This window comes from Leiobunum rupestre, chromosome 1 (genome assembly GCF_980474605.1).
Source record: "Leiobunum rupestre chromosome 1, qqLeiRupe1.1.hap1, whole genome shotgun sequence".
In the NCBI taxonomy this organism is placed as follows: domain Eukaryota; kingdom Metazoa; phylum Arthropoda; class Arachnida; order Opiliones; family Sclerosomatidae; genus Leiobunum; species Leiobunum rupestre.
Window position 1 is genome coordinate 79,335,210 of NC_143384.1, and position 23,064 is coordinate 79,358,273.

A 23,064-nucleotide genomic window follows, 5' to 3' on the forward strand; every position below is an offset into this window, starting at 1 on the left:
GTGCCTGGTGGTGGATGAACTCGTTCGGAGGTTGAACAGGGGAGGATGCCGCTGTTTCGGTTACGCCGATGATATTGCTATCATCATTACTGGGAAATTCCCGGCAACAGTGAAGGACGTAATGAGGAGGGCCCTAGCATCAGTTGAGAGCTGGTGCAGGGAGGTCAACCTCATGGTTAATCCTAATAAAACTGTCTTGGTTCCTTTTACTCGTAGAAGGATAAAAGGTATGTTTGAGGGTATTTCCTTATTTGGAAAGGACCTAGTGGAGAGCACCGAGGAGAAGTACCTCGGGGTCATCCTGGATAGCAAACTAACATGGAAACCACACCTTGACTACATAGTCAAGAGGGGCAAAAGGTTATTTTGGAGAACTAGAAGTGCAGTTAGCAAGACCTGGGGTTTAAGCCCCAGGACTGTGTACTGGCTGTACACCGTGATCATCAGACCTATCCTGTCTTATGCAGCTGTGGTCTGGTGGCCAAGGGTTACTTTAAGGACTGTGCAGTTTGATCTGCGCACTCTGCAAAGGCTGGCTTGTGTCGGCATTACAGGAGCCATGAGAACAGCCCCAAGCGCTTCTCTGGAAATACTCCTGAATATGCTTCCTCTCCACCTTTTTATTGAGGAAGCTGCCCTTTTAGGTGCCTATAGGCTTAACCAAAATGGCTGGTGGAAGGCTAATAATTGGGAGCATAGCCACACCAAGCTCTTCCGAGATATGTCCAATCAGATGCCGATTTTAACAATGGGCTCTGATCTGATGGTTACTAAACTCCACTTTAGTAAACCTTTTGAGGTCAACTTCCCTAGCCGTGCGGAGTGGAGTCACTTGACCCTCGGTACCAGAGGAGAGATCGTCTGGTTCACTGATGGGTCTAAGACACACTATGGCACTGGTGCGGGGATGTATTGCCTTACTAATAATTTTGGCTTTTATGAAAGTCTAGGGATACACACTAGTGTATTCCAGGCTGAAATTTTTGCCATTTGCTCCTGTGTTGCTCACTGTTTACATCAGGGGTATCATGGGAAGGTTATCCAGATTTATTCAGATAGCCAGGCTGCTCTTAGAGCTCTCAGCCAGTATAGTATTCTTTCTAAACTGGTTTTTAGCTGCTTAGATCTCCTCTGCACTCTTGGGTTGCACAATAAAGTTCAACTTTGTTGGGTACCTGGGCATAAGGGGCATCTTGGGAATGAAAGGGCCGACGCCTTGGCCAAGGAAGGTGCGAGGGCTGGGTTCATTGGTCCAGAACCTGCTCTCCCCATCTCCCGAGGACTTGTACGCGGCTTAATCTCCAAGTTTATGTCGGATCGTCAACTCAGACAATGGTCTGAAATTGAGGGTCAAAGGCAGGCCAAAGAGTTCACTCTTGGCCCATCTAGGGAGAGAGCTAGAGAATTACTCTCGCTCTCTAGGTCCAGTATTAGGATTGTTACTGGCCTACTAACAGGTCACTGCCATCTTAACAGACATTTAACGCTTATCGGGGTCAGTGATGACCCGATTTGCAGATCTTGTCTAGCTGAGGAGGAAACTGCCTCACATGTACTCTGTAGCTGCGATTACTATGCAGCCCAGAGGTTTGAGCATTTGGGTATGCATCGGTTGGAGACGTATGACGTCTCTAATATCACGGCCGGGCAGATTTTAAGCTTTATGTCGGCAATAGGACTTATTTAAGTCAACCAGTTTGGGGATGCACAATGGACCTTAGGTCGAAGTGTTTGGCTTGCCACCCCACTCAATAATAATAAGGTCATTTTTTCGAAGAATCGGATAGATTCACTGCCATCTCTAATAACAAGAGCCTTATCATAATACAGGTGGGTCATTCCACGTGTAATCATCTAGTGATGCCACCAAGGGTCAAACGATTTTAATGCAATTTTACACAGGTGTTAACGGTCCCATTTTAACAACTTTCACAAATTTTAAGCCAATTATATTGAGTAGTTATGTTTTTACGGTACTGTGAAAAAACCTCTGATTTTTAGGATTTGTCTTGACCCTTTTTGGTAGTGTTTAGGAAAAATATGTTACTGAACGTTTGGCTTTATCTACGCTTTTGACATTTCGCGGGGTATTAGAAATATATCGTTCGCATAAAATGGCGGTGTTCCCACGAGTCTACAATAAGTACCTGTCTCCCAATTAGCCCCGAAACACGAAATTTAATATTTTGGGGGGTGTCACACTGAGACCCCTAGGGAAAAAGGTCCAACTTCGATTGTTTTTAAAGAAGTATTTTCTTAAAGATTTCAGCGAGGGCTTTCAGAAAATACTTATTGTGATATGTATATGTTTTTCCTAAGGTACGATCTCAAGTTATATATAAATTGCGAATTTTGACAAAAAGTCTAAGTTCAATTTTAGGTGGGGTGTCATTCATTAACCCATAGTAAATCAAATACAAAACCAATTTCTTAATACCAAGTATTTCTGGAAAGCTTACGTTTAGGAGCCGTTCAGAAAATATATATATTATATTTTTATCCTAAAGTAAGTTTTTGAGAAAGGTATATTTTGCGAAATTGGCGCAATTTCAGAAATTCAGTTGGGGGAGGGGGTGTACTATGTTGAACCCTAGAGAAAACGGTGCAATTCGAAATTTTTAAATATTAACATTTTTGGATAGCTTACGTCGAGGGCTTTCAGAAAATATACATTTCCATTTTTATATTTGAATTTAAACGAAATATTTGTTAAACGAAATCTGTTAAGATCTTTTAAAAATATTTATGATTTTGTTATTACGAAAAACACATTAATTTCTGATAAAAAAAAAGATAAATTATAGCTTCGAGTAAAGGTAATTAATTTTCTTTACATCGTTTGAGTGGATTTTAAAATATTTCTGCCTTTTGCCATCTTTTAACAAAGGCTCTGCTACTTTGCATAAAATGCAGCTTAAAGGCACATAGCACTGATCTATCTTTCTTGGCCAATTCAATCTAGTGTTTTGGTCTTTCTTCATGAAATTGATTTGACAATCCATTTGTTCTTGACATTTTTCGCTTATTACGCCGATGAACCAGTCTTTGTCATAGACTGCAGCAACATATTGTCCTAAGGATTGTCAAATCAACTTCATGAAGAAAGACCAAAACACTAGATTGAATTGGCCAAGAAAATAGATGGCAAAAGACAGAAATATTTTGACATCGCCCTAAGTGGCATTGTACCTAATCTGGTACTGAAATATGGTGTGTATTGAGAGGGGAGTTTTGCTTTTCAGCCTATATATAACGGCCTTTACATACTAAGTAGGCAAACTTTACCCGTATTTCAAAATTAAATTTTAGTTAGTACACTCCTATTTTGAATTAGGATTGAAAATAATTTATAATATAATAAAAACGTTGATTCGTGGGCCAGTGCGCGCTGGATGACGTAAGGAGTAAATTTCAAAAGCCTTACCATTTTCCAATTAAGGTATGGCACGTCGGCACTCTAGAGTTCCCAAGATAATCTTACGGTGACGTTACCATTTTACTCTACCACTGAGAAATAATTTTTCATAAAAATTTTATGCACTAATAAAGCTATTGTGATGACGCCAGGCAATGTTGAAAATGTCACTACTAGTGGGACTATATATTTTTAACGTTATAATATAGAATTCTCGATTTATTTTATGGGGATATATTTTGTATTTAAATGAAACATGTAAATAGTAATAACACTACCATAACTAAAATTTAATTTTGAAAACTGGTAAAGTTTGCCTACTTAGTATGTAAAGGCCGTTGTATATAGGCTGAAAAGCAAAACTCCCCTCTCAATACACACCAGATTTCAGTACCAGATTAGGTACAATGCCACTTAGGGCGATGTCACTAGGTACTATACCATTTAGGGCGATGCCACTAGGTACGATTCTACTTAGGACAATGTCCCTTGGTACGATGCCACTTAATTAGATGTCATTAGGTGGGATGCCAGTTAGGGCGTTTTCAATTGATACTATCTTCTCTAATACCTGTCCCTTCTTAGCCGCAGTAAAATGCCCAGGGTTACCTATATATCTCCTTTTTCCTCAGCGTAGCTGAGCTTTTTCTTATAATATTTGTCCCTTCTTCTAAACTGAGAAATAAAATGAAAAAAGTTTCAGGACCATTGTACTAGATTATAATGTAAAAAATAATGAACAGGGTTTCCATCTACATTATAAAACTCTAAGCCCCTTTCGTCGCGTTATTTTCTGACTTGCATTCGCGACGCTAACGTGGCATCGGCGCGGGTCCACGGAGGTACACACAGAAGGTATGCCTAGCGCTTCGCCTTAATACTAGGTCAACGTCGCATTTTTTTCTGACTATCATTCGCGACTCTAACGTGGCATCGCCGCAGGTACCCGGAGGTACAGATCGAAGTTATGCCTAGCGCTTCGCCCTAATACTAGGTCAAGTATATTTTGGTCATTAAGTTTGTTTGTGGAATTTCGGATCGGATTTCGCGCTGGCTCGAATTTCGCACTGTAAATCGTATTTTTATTTGTTCGTCATGAGAGTAAATCAGCCATTCGGTACAGGGGGTTTCAAGCAGTTCAGAGGGGTTTGGGACGCTTGCGAGTTCTTGAGTTATTTTTGCCGGGAAAAGGATACCACGGAAATTCTCGCTTGGGAAAAGGGAAGGGGAGTACCACGGTAATTATCACATGGGAAAAGGGGGGAGGGGATACCACGGTAATTATCGCATGGGACAAAGAGGGAGGGGATACCGCGGTTATTATCACATGGGCAAAGGGGCAAGGGTTATTACGGTAGTTATCACATGGGAAAAGGGGGGAGGGAGTACCAAGGTAATTATCACATGGGAAAAGGGGGGAGGGAGTACCAAGGTAATTATCACATGGGAAAAGGGGGAGGGGTACCACGGTAGTTATCACATGGGAAAAGGGGGGCGAGCGTACCACGGTAATTATCACATGGGGAAAAGGGGGGCGAGCGTACCACGGTAATTATCACATGGGGAAAAGGGCGGAAGGGCCTTACTGGGGTGGTTCTACTATGGGGAAAAGAGTAAAACGGAAATTATCGCGTGGAAAAAAGGGTCGGGGTCCTTACTGCGGTGGTTCGACTATGGGGTAAAGGGTGGCACGGTAATTCTCGCATGGGAAAAAGGGAGGGAGTACCACGGTAACTATCACATGGGACAAAGAGTGAGGGGGTACCGTGGTTAGTATCACATGGGTAAAGGGGGAGGGAGTACCAAGGTAATTATCACATGGGAAAAGGGGGGAGGGAGTACCAAGGTAACTTTCACATGGGAAAAGGGGGGAGGGGTTACCACGGTAATTATCGCATGGGACAAAGAGGGAGGGGATACCGCGGTTATTATCACATGGGAAAAGGGGCAAGGGTTATTACGGTAGTTATCACATGGGAAAAGGGGGGAGGGAGTACCAAGGTAATTATCACATGGGAAAAGGGGGGAGGGAGTACCAAGGTAATTATCACATGGGAAAAGGGGGAGGGGTACCACGGTAACTTTCACATGGGAAAAGGGGGGATGGGGTACCACGGTAATTATCGCATGGGTCAAAGAGGGAGGGGGTACCGCGGTTATTATCACTTGGGAAAAGGGGAGGGGGTACCACGGTAGTTATCACATGGGAAAAAGGGGGCGGGGGTACCAAGGTAATTATCACATGGGAAAAGGGGGGAGGGAGTACCAAGGTAATTATCACATGGGAAAAGGGGGAGGGGTACCACGGTAGTTATCACATGGGAAAAGGGCGGAAGGGCCTTACTGGGGTGGTTCTACTATGGGGAAAAGAGTAAAACGGAAATTATCGCGTGGAAAAAAGGGTCGGGGGCCTTACTGCGGTGGTTCGACTATGGGGTAAAGGGTGGCACGGTAATTCTCGCATTGGAAAAAGGGACGGGAGTACCACGGTAACTATCACATGGGACAAAGAGGTAGGGGATACCGTGGTTAGTATCACATGGGTAAAGGGGGGAGGGAGTACCAAGGTAATTATCACATGGGAAAAGGGGGAGGGGTACCAAGGTAACTTTCAAATGGGAAAAGGGGGGAGGGGGTACCACGGTAATTATCGCATGGGACCAAGAGGGAGGGGGTACCGCGGTTATTATCACATGGGAAAAGGGGGAGGGGGTACCACGGTAGTTATCACATGGGGAAAAGGGGGCGGGGGTACCATGGTAATTATCACATGGGGAAAAGGGGCGGAAGGGCCTTACTGGGGTGGATCTACTATGGGGAAAAAGTACCATGGAATTTATCCCCTGGGAAAAAGGGGGAGGTGGCCTTACTGCGGTGGTTGGTATATGGGGAAAAGGGTGCTTCGAAACACACCACTAGCTGAGTTTTAAGATAAACAAGTTGGCAAGCCAAAATTTACCTCTCCTCGGAAGAATGGTCCCTAGTGGTTTTAATTTCTCGACACGACCCCCAAAGATATCTCCGCAATTCAGAGTTATTTACGAAAAACGTATTCTCGGTTCAAACCCTGCCCGGTATAAAATTTTAATTTTAATTTAAATAATTGAGACGTAACAATCGAGTTTAATTTATTCAGAATATTATAAATTAAGTAGTTACAACAGGGAGTTAGACTTACTAAAACAATGCACAATTGAATTTAACCCTTCTTACAGTACATGTTTATCAGTTGAATATAATAGTAAGCAAATTTTAATGAAAGAAATATCTACAGATGGTATTTGTATTTTTCTCGCTAACGAAATACTTGCCGCATCTTTAACGCTCATTTCATTTCAACTTCCAGTTGACGTTGTGACACATACCGCATGAAAAAGACCAATGCCGTCCAATTTCCAATATCATATAATGACTCGCACACCCAGGAAATCATTGACTGCGTTAGAAATCGTATATATCCAAATATCCACACCAAATATATTTACAAGAAGCAAAAACCTTACCATCAACAAAGCACAGAGAGCCACTTGACTAACCGCCAGCTCTTACAGCAATTAACGTTAAATTATCTCCTTTGAATTAACACAACTATATATAGGTCGTTAAGAATACCCGTAAATAAATAACAAAAAAACTAACAAAGTGGACCACCCACAGGGTCTACCCTTTAACCCTCTTATCTCGGCTGACTGCGCTAAAACAAGATTTAACCTTTAAAATTTCATTCGTAAAAAAACCAGATTAGGCCTTCATAAATTCATTAATAAAAAAAAGACTTTATTACCTATTATGCTTACGATGCGTGTCTTAATTTCAGTGAAACTAAGCAGCTATCGGTGGTTCTGTGGTAGAGCGCTCGACTGCCAAGCCGAATGGTCTGGGTTCGAAACCTGGGTGGCGCATTTGTTTTTAATCAATAGAGAAACGCTAAATTAGAATTTCGATGCAATAATTTCAATTTCAATTCTATTTCAATTAAACCAAAATTTCGTACTCTATTAAATACGCTTCCGATAAAGCTGAAGGTCTAATTTTCAATAAGGCGTAACAAGTGTCGGTGGTTCTGTGGTAGAACGTCCGCCTGTCAATCAGGAGGTCTCGGGTTTAAATCCCGCCCGATGCGATCGCAAATTGATACTAAGACGAATACCGTGTACAACTGGTGGAAACCCTGCCATTGGACGTTGAGAGGTAGCATTACACTCAGCACTCGGTCCGTCCCAAAGTCATTAAGAAGAAGTTGGAGAGAAAACGCCCATATCAACACAACAGACTCAACATGCACAACCATCAGAACACAAACACAACAAATTCAACACTCACAACCTACGCATAAACATTACAAAAACGTAATACACCAAACCGTCACGACGGTGAGCGAGAAAACACCATCCAAACCAAACCGCAAATGAATCCGTTAACGCTCACCGTCACACGGTGGTTTTGCCAACCCTTCGAGAAACTGCGAACGCAGAGATCTCGAGAAACTGCGTACGCACTGATTACACTTTGCACCGAAAATGCGAACGCGTTCGCAGGCCTGACAGACAGACCCACAGACACACAGACCCACAGACAGACACGGTGGTTGTATAACCCCTCCTAGGGGACTTTGTCCCCTTGGAGAGGTAAAAATATCTCCTCATAAAAGGTTATATTTTGTTACGAGTTATTTATTTTGTGTCCAAGTAACATCAAATAGCTCATGTACTGTTATATAAACTGTAGTAAATTGAATTTCAAATACGTACATTAAGATAATAATGTCATTGTTTATAAAATTATAACATAAACAGATGACAAAAGTTCTATTAAGTAAAAATCCTCAAACTATGAAATATAAAACATTTAAAATAATCTCTTTCAGAGATAACTTTTTTCATGTTTATACTTACAAATCAAAACAGTTCCTGATTCAATATTGAAATATATATATTTTTTTTGATAAATTTTGTCATTCCAAAAATAAAATAAGTTTTCAAAATTAGTACAATCGCACTTTCCATATCAAACCATAAATACATTTTGGGTGAAATTATGAAGTTATTTAGCAACTTGCATATAGTAACTTATTTCTCCATTTTATTAAATTCTATTCTATCTATAAATTAAAATGATTTTAAACGTAATTAACATTGTACCATATTTAATAAATATTTTGGTGCCACCTCGTTATTCAACAAACCCACTGACTTTCAGCCAGCATTAAAAGAAAATCCTGCATTTATACACTAAGACCAGGCACTTGGCTTTATAATTCGCTAGTTGACATAAAGCATTAGTTAAGCTTATTTTTATTTTTATTACTTTACTTAAAATATTGTCTTGAACTGGATTTTTTCATTAGAACATTTTTTAGAAATGAAACGAAAGGCACCTTGGAATTATTAATATAACCAAAGGAAGGCGTGTAACATTTTAAACGAATACTAAAATACCGTATTTTCACGCATATAGCCCGCCTAATAAGTGGGGTGGCGGAATGGTTAGCACTTTCGCCACGCAGCAAGAGGAGCTGGGTTCGATCCCAACTTGTGGCGTTGAGTTTGCAAGTTCTCTCCCCACTGGTTTAAGGGGTTTTCCACCGAGATGCTCGGTTTCCCCTTCCATAAAAACTTGTTGAGGTTAACGGTAATAGTTAGTGTAGGGAGCTGTTGGCTCACGTGGCTTGCAGGGCTTGCCACTACCCTCCTACGCATTGTAACCCGGCCACCTGAATTAAAAGGCTTTAAAAGTCGCTCGATGACTTAGGCCTACGGTGGTGCCTTGGGTATTAGCCTAGCTGATTAATATTATTTATTATTATTATAGCCCGCATACGAATGTAACCCGCTGCTTCCCCGTTTCCTGTAAAAAAGAACTTAAATAAACCGCTTACGCATATAGCCCGCCTACTCAGATAACCCGCATACGAATATAACCCGCTGCTTCCCCGTTTCCTGTAAAAAAGAACTTAAAGAAATCGCTTACGCATATAGCCCGCCTACTCAGATAGCCCGCATACGAATATAACCCGCTGCTTCCCCGTTTCATGTAAAAGAGAACTTAAATAAACCGCTTACGCATATAGCCCGCCTACTCAGATAGCCCGCATACGAATATAACCCGCTGCTTCCCCGTTTCCTGTAAAAAAGATCTTAAATAAACCGCTTACGCATATAGCCCGCCTACTCAGATAACCCGCATACGAATATAACCCGCTGCTTCCCCGTTTCATGTAAAAGAGAACTTAAATAAACCGCTTACGCATATAGCCCGCCTACTCAGATAGCCCGCATACGAATATAACCCGCTGCTTCCCCGTTTCATGTAAAAGAGAACTTAAATAAACCGCTTACGCATATAGCCCGCCTACTCAGATAACCCGCATACGAATATAACCCGCTGCTTCCCCGTTTCCTGTAAAAAAGAACTTAAAGAAATCGCTTACGCATATAGCCCGCCTACTCAGATAGCCCGCATACGAATATAACCCGCTGCTTCCCCGTTTCATGTAAAAGAGAACTTAAATAAACCGCTTACGCATATAGCCCGCCTACTCAGATAGCCCGCATACGAATATAACCCGCTGCTTCCCCGTTTCCTGTAAAAAAGATCTTAAATAAACCGCTTACGCATATAGCCCGCCTACTCAGATAACCCGCATACGAATATAACCCGCTGCTTCCCCGTTTCCTGTAAAAAAGATCTTAAATAAACCGCTTACGCATATAGCCCGCCTACTCAGATAACCCGCATACGAATATAACCCGCTGCTTCCCCGTTTCATGTAAAAAAGATCTTAAATAAACCGCTTACGTATATAGCCCGCCTACTCAGATAACCCGCATACGAATATAACCCGCTGCTTCCCCGTTTCATGTAAAAGATAACTTAAATAAACCGCTTACGCATATAGCCCGCCTACTCAGATAACCCGCATACGAATATAACCCGCTGCTTCCCCGTTTCCTGTAAAAAAGAACTTAAAGAAATCGCTTACGCATATAGCCCGCCTACTCAGATAGCCCGCATACGAATATAACCCGCTGCTTCCCCGTTTCCTGTAAAAAAGATCTTAAATAAACCGCTTACGCATATAGCCCGCCTACTCAGATAACCCGCATACGAATATAACCCGCTGCTTCCCCGTTTCCTGTAAAAAAGATCTTAAATAAACCGCTTACGCATATAGCCCGCCTACTCAGATAACCCGCATACGAATATAACCCGCTGCTTCCCCGTTTCATGTAAAAGAGAACTTAAATAAACCGCTTACGCATATAGCCCGCCTACTCAGATAGCCCGCATACGAATATAACCCGCTGCTTCCCCGTTTCATGTAAAAGAGAACTTAAATAAACCGCTTACGCATATAGCCCGCCTACTCAGATAACCCGCATACGAATATAACCCGCTGCTTCCCCGTTTCCTGTAAAAAAGAACTTAAAGAAATCGCTTACGCATATAGCCCGCCTACTCAGATAGCCCGCATACGAATATAACCCGCTGCTTCCCCGTTTCCTGTAAAAAAGATCTTAAATAAACCGCTTACGCATATAGCCCGCCTACTCAGATAACCCGCATACGAATATAACCCGCTGCTTCCCCGTTTCCTGTAAAAAAGATCTTAAATAAACCGCTTACGCATATAGCCCGCCTACTCAGATAACCCGCATACGAATATAACCCGCTGCTTCCCCGTTTCATGTAAAAGAGAACTTAAATAAACCGCTTACGCATATAGCCCGCCTACTCAGATAGCCCGCATACGAATATAACCCGCTGCTTCCCCGTTTCATGTAAAAGAGAACTTAAATAAACCGCTTACGCATATAGCCCGCCTACTCAGATAACCCGCATACGAATATAACCCGCTGCTTCCCCGTTTCCTGTAAAAAAGAACTTAAAGAAATCGCTTACGCATATAGCCCGCCTACTCAGATAGCCCGCATACGAATATAACCCGCTGCTTCCCCGTTTCATGTAAAAGAGAACTTAAATAAACCGCTTACGCATATAGCCCGCCTACTCAGATAGCCCGCATACGAATATAACCCGCTGCTTCCCCGTTTCCTGTAAAAAAGATCTTAAATAAACCGCTTACGCATATAGCCCGCCTACTCAGATAACCCGCATACGAATATAACCCGCTGCTTCCCCGTTTCCTGTAAAAAAGATCTTAAATAAACCGCTTACGCATATAGCCCGCCTACTCAGATAACCCGCATACGAATATAACCCGCTGCTTCCCCGTTTCATGTAAAAAAGATCTTAAATAAACCGCTTACGCATATAGCCCGCCTACTCAGATAACCCGCATACGAATATAACCCGCTGCTTCCCCGTTTCATGTAAAAGAGAACTTAAATAAACCGCTTACGCATATAGCCCGCCTACTCAGATAACCCGCATACGAATATAAAACGCTGCTTCCCCGTTTCCTGTAAAAAAGAACTTAAAGAAATCGCTTACGCATATAGCCCGCCTACTCAGATAGCCCGCATACGAATATAACCCGCTGCTTCCCCGTTTCATGTAAAAGAGAACTTAAATAAACCGCTTACGCATATAGCCCGCCTACTCAGATAGCCCGCATACGAATATAACCCGCTGCTTCCCCGTTTGCTGTAAAAAAGATCTTAAATAAACCGCTTACGCATATAGCCCGCCTACTCAGATAACCCGCATACGAATATAACCCGCTGCTTCCCCGTTTCCTGTAAAAAAGATCTTAAATAAACCGCTTACGCATATAGCCCGCCTACTCAGATAACCCGCATACGAATATAACCCGCTGCTTCCCCGTTTCATGTAAAAGAGAACTTAAATAAACCGCTTACGCATATAGCCCGCCTACTCAGATAACCCGCATACGAATATAACCCGCTGCTTCCCCGTTTCCTGTAAAAAAGAACTTAAAGAAATCGCTTACGCATATAGCCCGACTACTCAGATAGCCCGCATACGAATATAACCCGCTGCTTCCCCGTTTCATGTAAAAGAGAACTTAAATAAACCGCTTACGCATATAGCCCGCCTACTCAGATAGCCCGCATACGAATATAACCCGCTGCTTCCCCGTTTCCTGTAAAAAAGATCTTAAATAAACCGCTTACGCATATAGCCCGCCTACTCAGATAACCCGCATACGAATATAACCCGCTGCTTCCCCGTTTCATGTAAAAGAGAACTTAAATAAACCGCTTACGCATATAGTCCGCCTACTCAGATAGCCCGCATACGAATATAACCCGCTGCTTCCCCGTTTCCTGTAAAAAAGATCTTAAATAAACCGCTTACGCATATAGCCCGCCTACTCAGATAACCCGCATACGAATATAACCCGCTGCTTCCCCGTTTCATGTAAAAGAGAACTTAAATAAACCGCTTACGCATATAGCCCGCCTACTCAGATAGCCCGCATACGAATATAACCCGCTGCTTCCCCGTTTCCTGTAAAAAAGATCTTAAATAAACCGCTTACGCATATAGCCCGCCTACTCAGATAACCCGCATACGAATATAACCCGCTGCTTCCCCGTTTCCTGTAAAAAAGAACTTAAAGAAATCGCTTACGCATATAGCCCGCCTACTCAGATAGCCCGCATACGAATATAACCCGCTGCTTCCCCGTTTCATGTAAAAGAGAACTTAAATAAACCGCTTACGCATATAGCCCGCCTACTCAGATAACCCGCATACGAATATAACCCGCTGCTTCCCCGTTTCCTGTAAAAAAGATCTTAAATAAACCGCTTACGCATATAGCCCGCCTACTCAGATAACCCGCATACGAATATAACCCGCTGCTTCCCCGTTTCATGTAAAAGAGAACTTAAATAAACCGCTTACGCATATAGCCCGCCTACTCAGATAACCCGCATACGAATATAACCCGCTGCTTCCCCGTTTCCTGTAAAAAAGATCTTAAATAAACCGCTTACGCATATAGCCCGCCTACTCAGATAACCCGCATACGAATATAACCCGCTGCTTCCCCGTTTCATGTAAAAGAGAACTTAAATAAACCGCTTACGCATATAGCCCGCCTACTCAGATAGCCCGCATACGAATATAACCCGCTGCTTCCCCTTTTCCTGTAAAAAAGATCTTAAATAAACCGCTTACGCATATAGCCCGCCTACTCAGATAACCCGCATACGAATATAACCCGCTGCTTCCCCGTTTCCTGTAAAAAAGAACTTAAAGAAATCGCTTACGCATATAGCCCGCCTACTCAGATAACCCGCATACGAATATAACCCGCTGCTTCCCCGTTTCCTGTAAAAAAGATCTTAAATAAACCGCTTACGCATATAGCCCGCCTACTCAGATAACCCGCATACGAATATAACCCGCTGCTTCCCCGTTTCATGTAAAAGAGAACTTAAATAAACCGCTTACGCATATAGCCCGCCTACTCAGATAACCCGCATACGAATATAACCCGCTGCTTCCCCGTTTCCTGTAAAAAAGATCTTAAATAAACCGCTTACGCATATAGCCCGCCTACTCAGATAACCCGCATACGAATATAACCCGCTGCTTCCCCGTTTCATGTAAAAGAGAACTTAAATAAACCGCTTACGCATATAGCCCGCCTACTCAGATAGCCCGCATACGAATATAACCCGCTGCTTCCCCTTTTCCTGTAAAAAAGATCTTAAATAAACCGCTTACGCATATAGCCCGCCTACTCAGATAACCCGCATACGAATATAACCCGCTGCTTCCCCGTTTCCTGTAAAAAAGAACTTAAAGAAATCGCTTACGCATATAGCCCGCCTACTCAGATAACCCGCATACGAATATAACCCGCTGCTTCCCCGTTTCATGTAAAAGAGAACTTAAATAAACCGCTTACGCATATAGCCCGCCTACTCAGATAGCCCGCATACGAATATAACCCGCTGCTTCCCCGTTTCCTGTAAAAAAGATCTTAAATAAACCGCTTACGCATATAGCCCGCCTACTCAGATAACCCGCATACGAATATAACCCGCTGCTTCCCCGTTTCATGTAAAAGAGAACTTAAATAAACCGCTTACGCATATAGCCCGCCTACTCAGATAGCCCGCATACGAATATAACCCGCTGCTTCCCCGTTTCCTGTAAAAAAGATCTTAAATAAACCGCTTACGCATATAGCCCGCCTACTCAGATAACCCGCATACGAATATAACCCGCTGCTTCCCCGTTTCCTGTAAAAAAGAACTTAAAGAAATCGCTTACGCATATAGCCCGCCTACTCAGATAGCCCGCATACGAATATAACCCGCTGCTTCCCCGTTTCATGTAAAAGAGAACTTAAATAAACCGCTTACGCATATAGCCCGCCTACTCAGATAACCCGCATACGAATATAACCCGCTGCTTCCCCGTTTCCTGTAAAAAAGATCTTAAATAAACCGCTTACGCATATAGCCCGCCTACTCAGATAACCCGCATACGAATATAACCCGCTGCTTCCCCGTTTCATGTAAAAGAGAACTTAAATAAACCGCTTACGCATATAGCCCGCCTACTCAGATAACCCGCATACGAATATAACCCGCTGCTTCCCCGTTTCCTGTAAAAAAGATCTTAAATAAACCGCTTACGCATATAGCCCGCCTACTCAGATAACCCGCATACGAATATAACCCGCTGCTTCCCCGTTTCATGTAAAAGAGAACTTAAATAAACCGCTTACGCATATAGCCCGCCTACTCAGATAGCCCGCATACGAATATAACCCGCTGCTTCCCCGTTTCCTGTAAAAAAGATCTTAAATAAACCGCTTACGCATATAGCCCGCCTACTCAGATAACCCGCATACGAATATAACCCGCTGCTTCCCCGTTTCCTGTAAAAAAGAACTTAAAGAAATCGCTTACGCATATAGCCCGCCTACTCAGATAGCCCGCATACGAATATAACCCGCTGCTTCCCCGTTTCATGTAAAAGAGAACTTAAATAAACCGCTTACGCATATAGCCCGCCTACTCAGATAACCCGCATACGAATATAACCCGCTGCTTCCCCGTTTCCTGTAAAAAAGATCTTAAATAAACCGCTTACGCATATAGCCCGCCTACTCAGATAACCCGCATACGAATATAACCCGCTGCTTCCCCGTTTCATGTAAAAGAGAACTTAAATAAACCGCTTACGCATATAGCCCGCCTACTCAGATAACCCGCATACGAATATAACCCGCTGCTTCCCCGTTTCCTGTAAAAAAGATCTTAAATAAACCGCTTACGCATATAGCCCGCCTACTCAGATAACCCGCCTACTCAGATAACCCGCATACGAATATAACCCGCTGCTTCCCCGTTTCATGTAAAAGAGAACTTAAATAAACCGCTTACGCATATAGCCCGCCTACTCAAATAGCCCGCATACGAATATAACCCGCTGCTTCCCCGTTTCCTTTAAAAAAGATCTTAAATAAACCGCTTACGCATATAGCCCGCCTACTCAGATAGCCCGCATAAAAAAGAACTTAAATAAAAAAAATTGTGAGTGAGATACGCTGACCATTTTAGTGCGGTAAGCTACGGTGTTAAGTTCATCCCACTAGTGCCGGTAATTCTAATAGCAATGGTTTAATGTCTAAATTACAGCCTTTAGGCATTTTTTGTTTTTGTATTGAACCAAATAAAATGTTTTATTCAGATGTAGGTTTTTTTTCCTATATAAGCCGCACCCTTATATAAGCCGCCCCCTTATATAACCCGACATAAAAACGGAAAATATTTGAAAAATGGTGCGGGCTATATGCGTGAAAATACATATCTTTTGATTGTTGAAATCGCACATATGTCCCAATAAAAGCCTCTATTAAACTCCAATGCGAGAGTCTGTAAAATAAAAGACAACGCTTTTCATGTTGCGGTGTAATTGATAAATCTCTTTAGTTTGCTTCCCTGATGGTGGGAATTAAAAATTCAGACAGTCAAAAGACAAAACCAAGAATGTATTTATTTATATTTATTTATTAAAAATGATTATGTTGCGACAATCGCCGGGCACGTTGAACCCCTTTCCCCCGTCTCGCGCGGGGGGAAAGACAAAACGTCACCGGCGTTTGATTTCCATCGCGTTAGGTGACGTAAATTTTAAGCAGCCAATGATATACCGGGACTATTCGTTTTATTTTAAGCGGAGGAGCGTACTGGCGGGACCAACGGGTGGATTGAGAGAAAGGCTAAAAACCGTCTCGACATAGACATTCTCCCTAGGTATAAATAAATACATTCTTGACAAAACAAACAGTTGTAATAAGTAATTATCACAAATTTTTCTAGAAAGGTTTTTCTCACAGGAAATAGTGTACCAATTTTGTAAGCTCATAAGAATTCTAATTTCTGCAATCGCTCAATTCTATACACCTTTTTTCTTTTGCATACCCAACTGGTGTATAGTAAACGAATATTTGGCCGTATTTGGACAGTGAATTATCGAGAACTGACCGACTTGAAATAAACTGGTCTCTAGCTACTTGATACCTGTAAAGAAATATTGTCTAAACGTTAGTATATATATATATATATTGTTTTTGTTGAATAGCTCGAGCTCGCGTCTCGTGGGTTATAGGGAAAGAGCGAGCACGAGTCTCGTGTTTTGAAAGAAAAAAGGCTTAGATTGAAGTTTTAACAACGAACGAAACTTTTACAAATTATTTGGCTGTAACGGACATTCTGTATATTTGGATGTAGTCTCCCTGTTGCGCTCATTAAAAGCAATTGTTCTGATTAAATTTAGATTCGTTTCCTAAATCTATCGCGTCTCAATCACAGAGTAAAAGTAGAAGCTATTTCATGGTGCCGAAACCCGGGACCTTCAGATTAGAGTAATTTTAGGGAAAGTCGGATTAAAATTGAGTAAGGTAATCAATCAGGATGGCAAACAGAGGAGGCATCGGGGATGTCCAAAGAGCAAAGAATAAGAGAGAAGTATACAGAGGCTTTATCGGAGAAATATTGTCTGAAATGGAAAGCCCGCTTTAATCCGATCCAATGGATTTGGAAACACTGAGAGTTAACGTAAGGCAATTGGAGCAAAAAGAAAATGCCTTAAGAGACTTGGACTCAGAAATAGAGGAGGCAATTTCATTGGACGACCTAGCTGCAGAGTATAGGGAAGTTGAAACCTTCAGAAACGAAATCATATCATGGAAGACAAGAGCCGAAAGTGCGATAGAAAATGAAAAGGATTCAGCGAGTTTAGCCGGTTCCTATAGAACAGCGAGAAATCACGCGTTAAAGGTAAAACTTCCCACATTGGAATTAAAGAAATTTTACGGTGACGCAACAGAGTGGTCTAAGTTTTGGAACCACTACAAAGCAACTATTCACGACAACGAGGACGTACCCGACAAGGCAAACAAGTTTTACTACCTAGCATCACTCCTTAGAGGAGTCGCGGAAGCCATCATTAAGGGGCTACAAATATCAGATCGGAACTATGATATCGCTATCCAGCTATTAAAAGAGACGTACGGAAAAGTAGAAATTCAGATAGATGCCCACACTGAAAATCTATTAAAATTGAAGTCCATTGAAAGCTCATCAGACGTGGTAAGCCTGAGGAATTTATACAATACATGTCAAGTAGAGCTACGTAGTTTGGAGTCATTAGGTCAAGACCCAGAGGCATGCGCGTCACTTTTGTTTCCAATGCTAATTAAGAGAATTACACCAGACATAGCGCTAGGATTCAATAAGAGCGCGTCAGCGAATGGAAAATGGAAGTTAGCGGAATTAATGGAATATATAAAAAGAGACTTGGAAGGAAGGGAGCGCGTTTTAAGGTTGACAAATAAAGGCGGAAGAAAAGACGGAGCGTTCAATCACGGCAGTAGTGGCAAAGATCAAGGCTATAGTAGAGAGTTATCGAGGAATCAACAGTACAAAAAAGCCACCACGACATCCGCTTTAATGGCAGGTGTAGAAGGCCAAAAGGAAAATTGCATATTTTGCGAGAAAGAACCCCATAAGCCGGAAGAATGTAAAGACGTCTCACTAGAGCAGAAGTTGGAAATCCTAAAGAAGAAAAACCGTTGTTTTCGATGCTTAGTAGGGGAACTTTCCTCTCGATTCTGCAGGCTAAGCAGCGTTGCCAACCTGATCGAATAGAATTATCGTACCAACACCCGAAAATTATCGTATTTCAGTTCTATTTATCGTACGCTTCAAAAAAATCTAGAGGTCTGACTAGCGAGTAGAAAAGGGGGGCGAAATTAAAAGAGGGAACGGTTCTTCTCTCTCTTTAGACATAGATGAATAGAGAATCACCGGCAGCGTTGCCATACGTACTATAATTATGGTTCAAATACCATTTTGCATTTATTATAAATGGTACTATTTTTTTTAGAGCGTACTGTAATTTAGCGTCAAAACTGGTATTTTTCAACAACGTACATAACAAAAACTCATTCCTACTGAATTATCGTACAATTGTCAATATCGTACGTTGTAATATAGTACATCCTACTGAATTATCGTACCACTGCCGATATCGTACGTTGTAATATCGTACATCCTACTGAATTATCGTACAATTGCCGATATCGTACGTTGTGATATCGTACATCGTACGGAAGGTGAAATTATCGTACAAAACGATAATTATCGTACAGGTTGGCAACGCTGAGGCTAAGATTTAAGGGGAGCATTTTAGACTGTTAGTACCAATGAAGATCAACAGATGGCGCTGACCGTTACACATTTCGCGGGCGTTCCAATCTTACTACGCCATCTACTAAACCGATATATTTAAATTGATAAAATGACGAAAAAATACACAGAATTCTTTAATTCTTAGTTTGATTCGTATTTATAAAATAAATTAACTTAATAATAAAATAATACTTTTGTTTTATTATTATAATATTTTCAACTTTTAGTCGCATTTAATATAACCAGATAGAATGATTGTGAAAAACCTTTTCCTCCTATAGAAACTATATGGGATGAGGTCTGGCCGTGGGTCACCTGGTAAGGGGTGAAAAGGCACGAGGAAGGTTATATGACATAGCCGTATATTGCTTAGACCTACAATATCGCTCCGGGGTGATCCGTTGCTCTTCTTTAAATTATTTTAGGCCTAAAGTTCCCCCTCTCTTGGACAAAAAACCAGATTCAAACATTATTTTTACTTCCCCCTCGTAGCCCCTCTATTGTAGCGACTGTCGACCCTTTTCTCGTACTTCGCGGTTGTAAAGGATTATGTTCAGCGTTTTGTTTAGTGCCTACGGCAGAAGAGATAATGCTTACTTTTACGCCAACCTATCTTTGAAATTTTAATGTGTTGGAAGACATTATAAATTTAAATAATAAATAAAAGTTTACAAATTTCACTGAAGTTAATTAATGTTTAATAAACAGAATTTAAAACTTAGAGATTAAATTAAAAAACGTTTACGTAGGAAAAAGTTTTAATAAGTGTTACTCATAAGTCATAATTAAAACTTATTTAAAATAAATTTGTAAGCATAAAATATTTTACATCTCAAGTTGGTTCTATTTGTAATTAATATTGTTTCCCATAACCTTTTTTTGCATAATAAATCCGATTTCCCGCAGTTTTTTTTTTCATACATCGCCCAATATAGGCGATTTCTCATCGGCGACCTTTTAAACTTAGTTCCGGGTCAAGGTTGGTAAAAATACTGTGTATTATAAGGTTAGCGTATAACGCGGGGTCGGGAATAGAGATATCTGCTAAGAAAAAAACGGGGGGGAACGGTGTTTTCCCGGTGTGTGACGTAGCTGGATCCCAGCGAACGATCTACAACGAAAATAAACAGGCGTCGCGTACCTCAGAAACTCCGCGGTGGGAAGACCATTGAGTTGGGAATATTAATCTAGAGGTCCAATCAAAACGTCGGATTTCAGTATTTCGCGAAACAAGTTTTTAAAAATAAGAATACTGTCGTCTGCTCCCATCGGCGTCCCAAATCATGCCCAAATAACGAGAAAACGTTATCATTCCACCCGTGGCGCCGTCTATCTCTCAATGGTTCCTTCAAATAAGACGCGTTTTCAAGCAAAAAGATTTTTTTTCTTCAAAATAATGGATGGCGCCACGGGTCATATGGTAACGTTTGATCGTCATTTTAGAGCAGACGGCACATTCAATGGGGAAGACAGCCGAGCGGGAGAGCTGACTGTAAACATTCCTCTTCGGCTGGCAGGCCGCGTCTGCCTTTTAATAAAATTCATTTGTGGATTAAAATTCAGGTAAGCATTAATCGTTTACCCATAAATTAGATCCATTATAGTATTACATTTTTACTAGTGTTAAATGGTATAGTTATATAATAATAGTATTTTTGACTATTTTAAACCATTAATTTTATAGCCGAGGTTTAACTTTTAATTTTTTTAAGGCGGTTATTTTGAATTTTGTTAATAAAGGCTTGTCAAGTTGTCATGAACTCAACACAATACAGTAATGCACGGATTAAAATGCTCGGTTCTCGGGTGCAATAATTCCTTAATTGGCACCCGAAAGAAGAATTTGTCATACCATCGATTCCCATCTCAAATAATTAATAGAAGGCAAAAATGGATAACCGCTTGTGGACGTTCCCAAGACAAAATAAATGTGAAATATGCAAGGATTTGCTCAGAACATTTCTATGAAGAAGATTATCCAAGAGATCTGAGAGTAGAATTGATGAACCCAATACAAAGAGGCTCTGAATACCCACTGCCATTCCTTCAAAAAAGAACAAGAAATGAAATATAGTATAAAGAAAGTGATAAAGTATTAGTAGCGTGTTATTTAAAGTTTAAATATGTACAAATTTAAAATTGACTAAAGTAACAGGAATGTATAGATTTCTGCTAATGTTAAAATTTTAAATTTAAGGTGTTATATTATAAAATTGGTAATTAAAGTTCTAGTTGATTGTTAATGTAAATTTTGAATATGTATAATTAATATACTTTAAAATACTTAAAAGTAAAAATCTATAATTTGATTAATTACTGCTATTGTTAACAACTGTATCTAAAGGCATCACATTACGTTATATAGTTACTGAATGTATAAAATATTAAAAGCGTTAATATATTGAAAGGTGTCACTTAACTAGTATTAATAATTTAATTGAAATGTGTTTTATCATTTTACATGCCTGTGTGATAAATATTTCTGTACTTGAGAACTATTTTTGGATTTAGTCTATATTAAAGTGTTTTATGAAAATATAACTTTGGATTATTTAGATGTAAATAAATAAGAGTTCCTATGGCACGCTGTTCAGGACAAAACTCAATAAAAAAATAGATTTTTTGTAAATATGGGGGTATTTTTTTAAATATAAAGCTGTTTTTAAAATATAAAGGTGTTTTTAAAATATAGGGTCTCTGGTTTTGTCCTTTTTCCATTGGTATGCTTAGGAGAAATGATTTAGGGTGTACTCCATTTTTCCTGCATTGTAGGAGAAAGTTTTGGTTTATTTGCTGTCTCCTAATACATAGTTGCAGGAAATAAACATAAAAACTCTCCTTGTAGGCTGTAAGCAGTGGCATAGTCAGAAATTCGTCAAAGGGGTTCGAGAGGGGTGACAATTTAGTACAGTCAAACGTAGGACTAATGGGGGCGGTCACACGGAAATCCCCCTTGTCTACGCCACTGCCTGTGAGGTATGTGTTACTATAGTGCGTTTGTACCTTCCAGGTAGGTAGTACATTTCTTAAACTGGCCTCGAATGTCTTAGACGAATTCGCCTTATATTTTGAAAAGTAATTTGTATTTCAAAAATGCCTTTATATTTTAAAAACCCCTTTATATTTACAAAAAATATATAAATATTTTTGGTTGAATTTAGTCCTGAACGGTGTGCCATAAGTTCCCTTATAGTCCTAAATTCTTATAAAAACGATTGAAGTTTTTAAAATGACAGACATAGTTTATACATGGTTTTGAGATTGTAAGCCGCCTCATTATTGTGTCTAGATCGTAGGCGCTTCGAAGAAGGGATCCAACTACGTCACACGCGACTGCGACTAGAGGAGCTCTCGATTTTCTGACGGAGAGACAAACCGAAACAAGGAATAATCACCCCTTGGTTCCGGGTGCCATGTTTTCCCCGAATTAGTTCTTGTCCCTTTGCTAATATTTCTATCCCTTGCGCGAAACTCAGTTCGAATAGACCCATAACAAAAGAGGGGCCGCAGACGAGGCTTAAGTGAGACCTCTGGACGGAACATCCTGTTTGTGACGTTTTGACACGTGACCGCCATTGAAATATACAGGTGGAAGTAAAGAAACGGATGTTCCGTCCAAATGCTGAGTTGCCAGGTAAAAATGTTAATTTTCAGCCCCCCAACTTTCATCATGGGTCTATTTACTAGTTTATACATATTACCAGGAAACTATATAGGTATACACTTGGAATGTCTAAGGAAGATTTTGGCAGCCGTGATGATGCTCGTAGAAACGGGCGTGGCTTAAAGCGCGAAAACTCACGAGATACACTGTCGCGCCTCACTACCCTAATTCGACGAAAACTTCGACTCATTAAGCCTAGTCCCGGTTATTATATATTAGCTTACCTTATTTTCTCTTTTTTTTAACCATATAAATACCTAAAATTAGGTATAACTTTACTTGTTTTTTGCGAATAACATTATAAATCTTCAGTACGATAACAAATTGAGGTTTGGCCG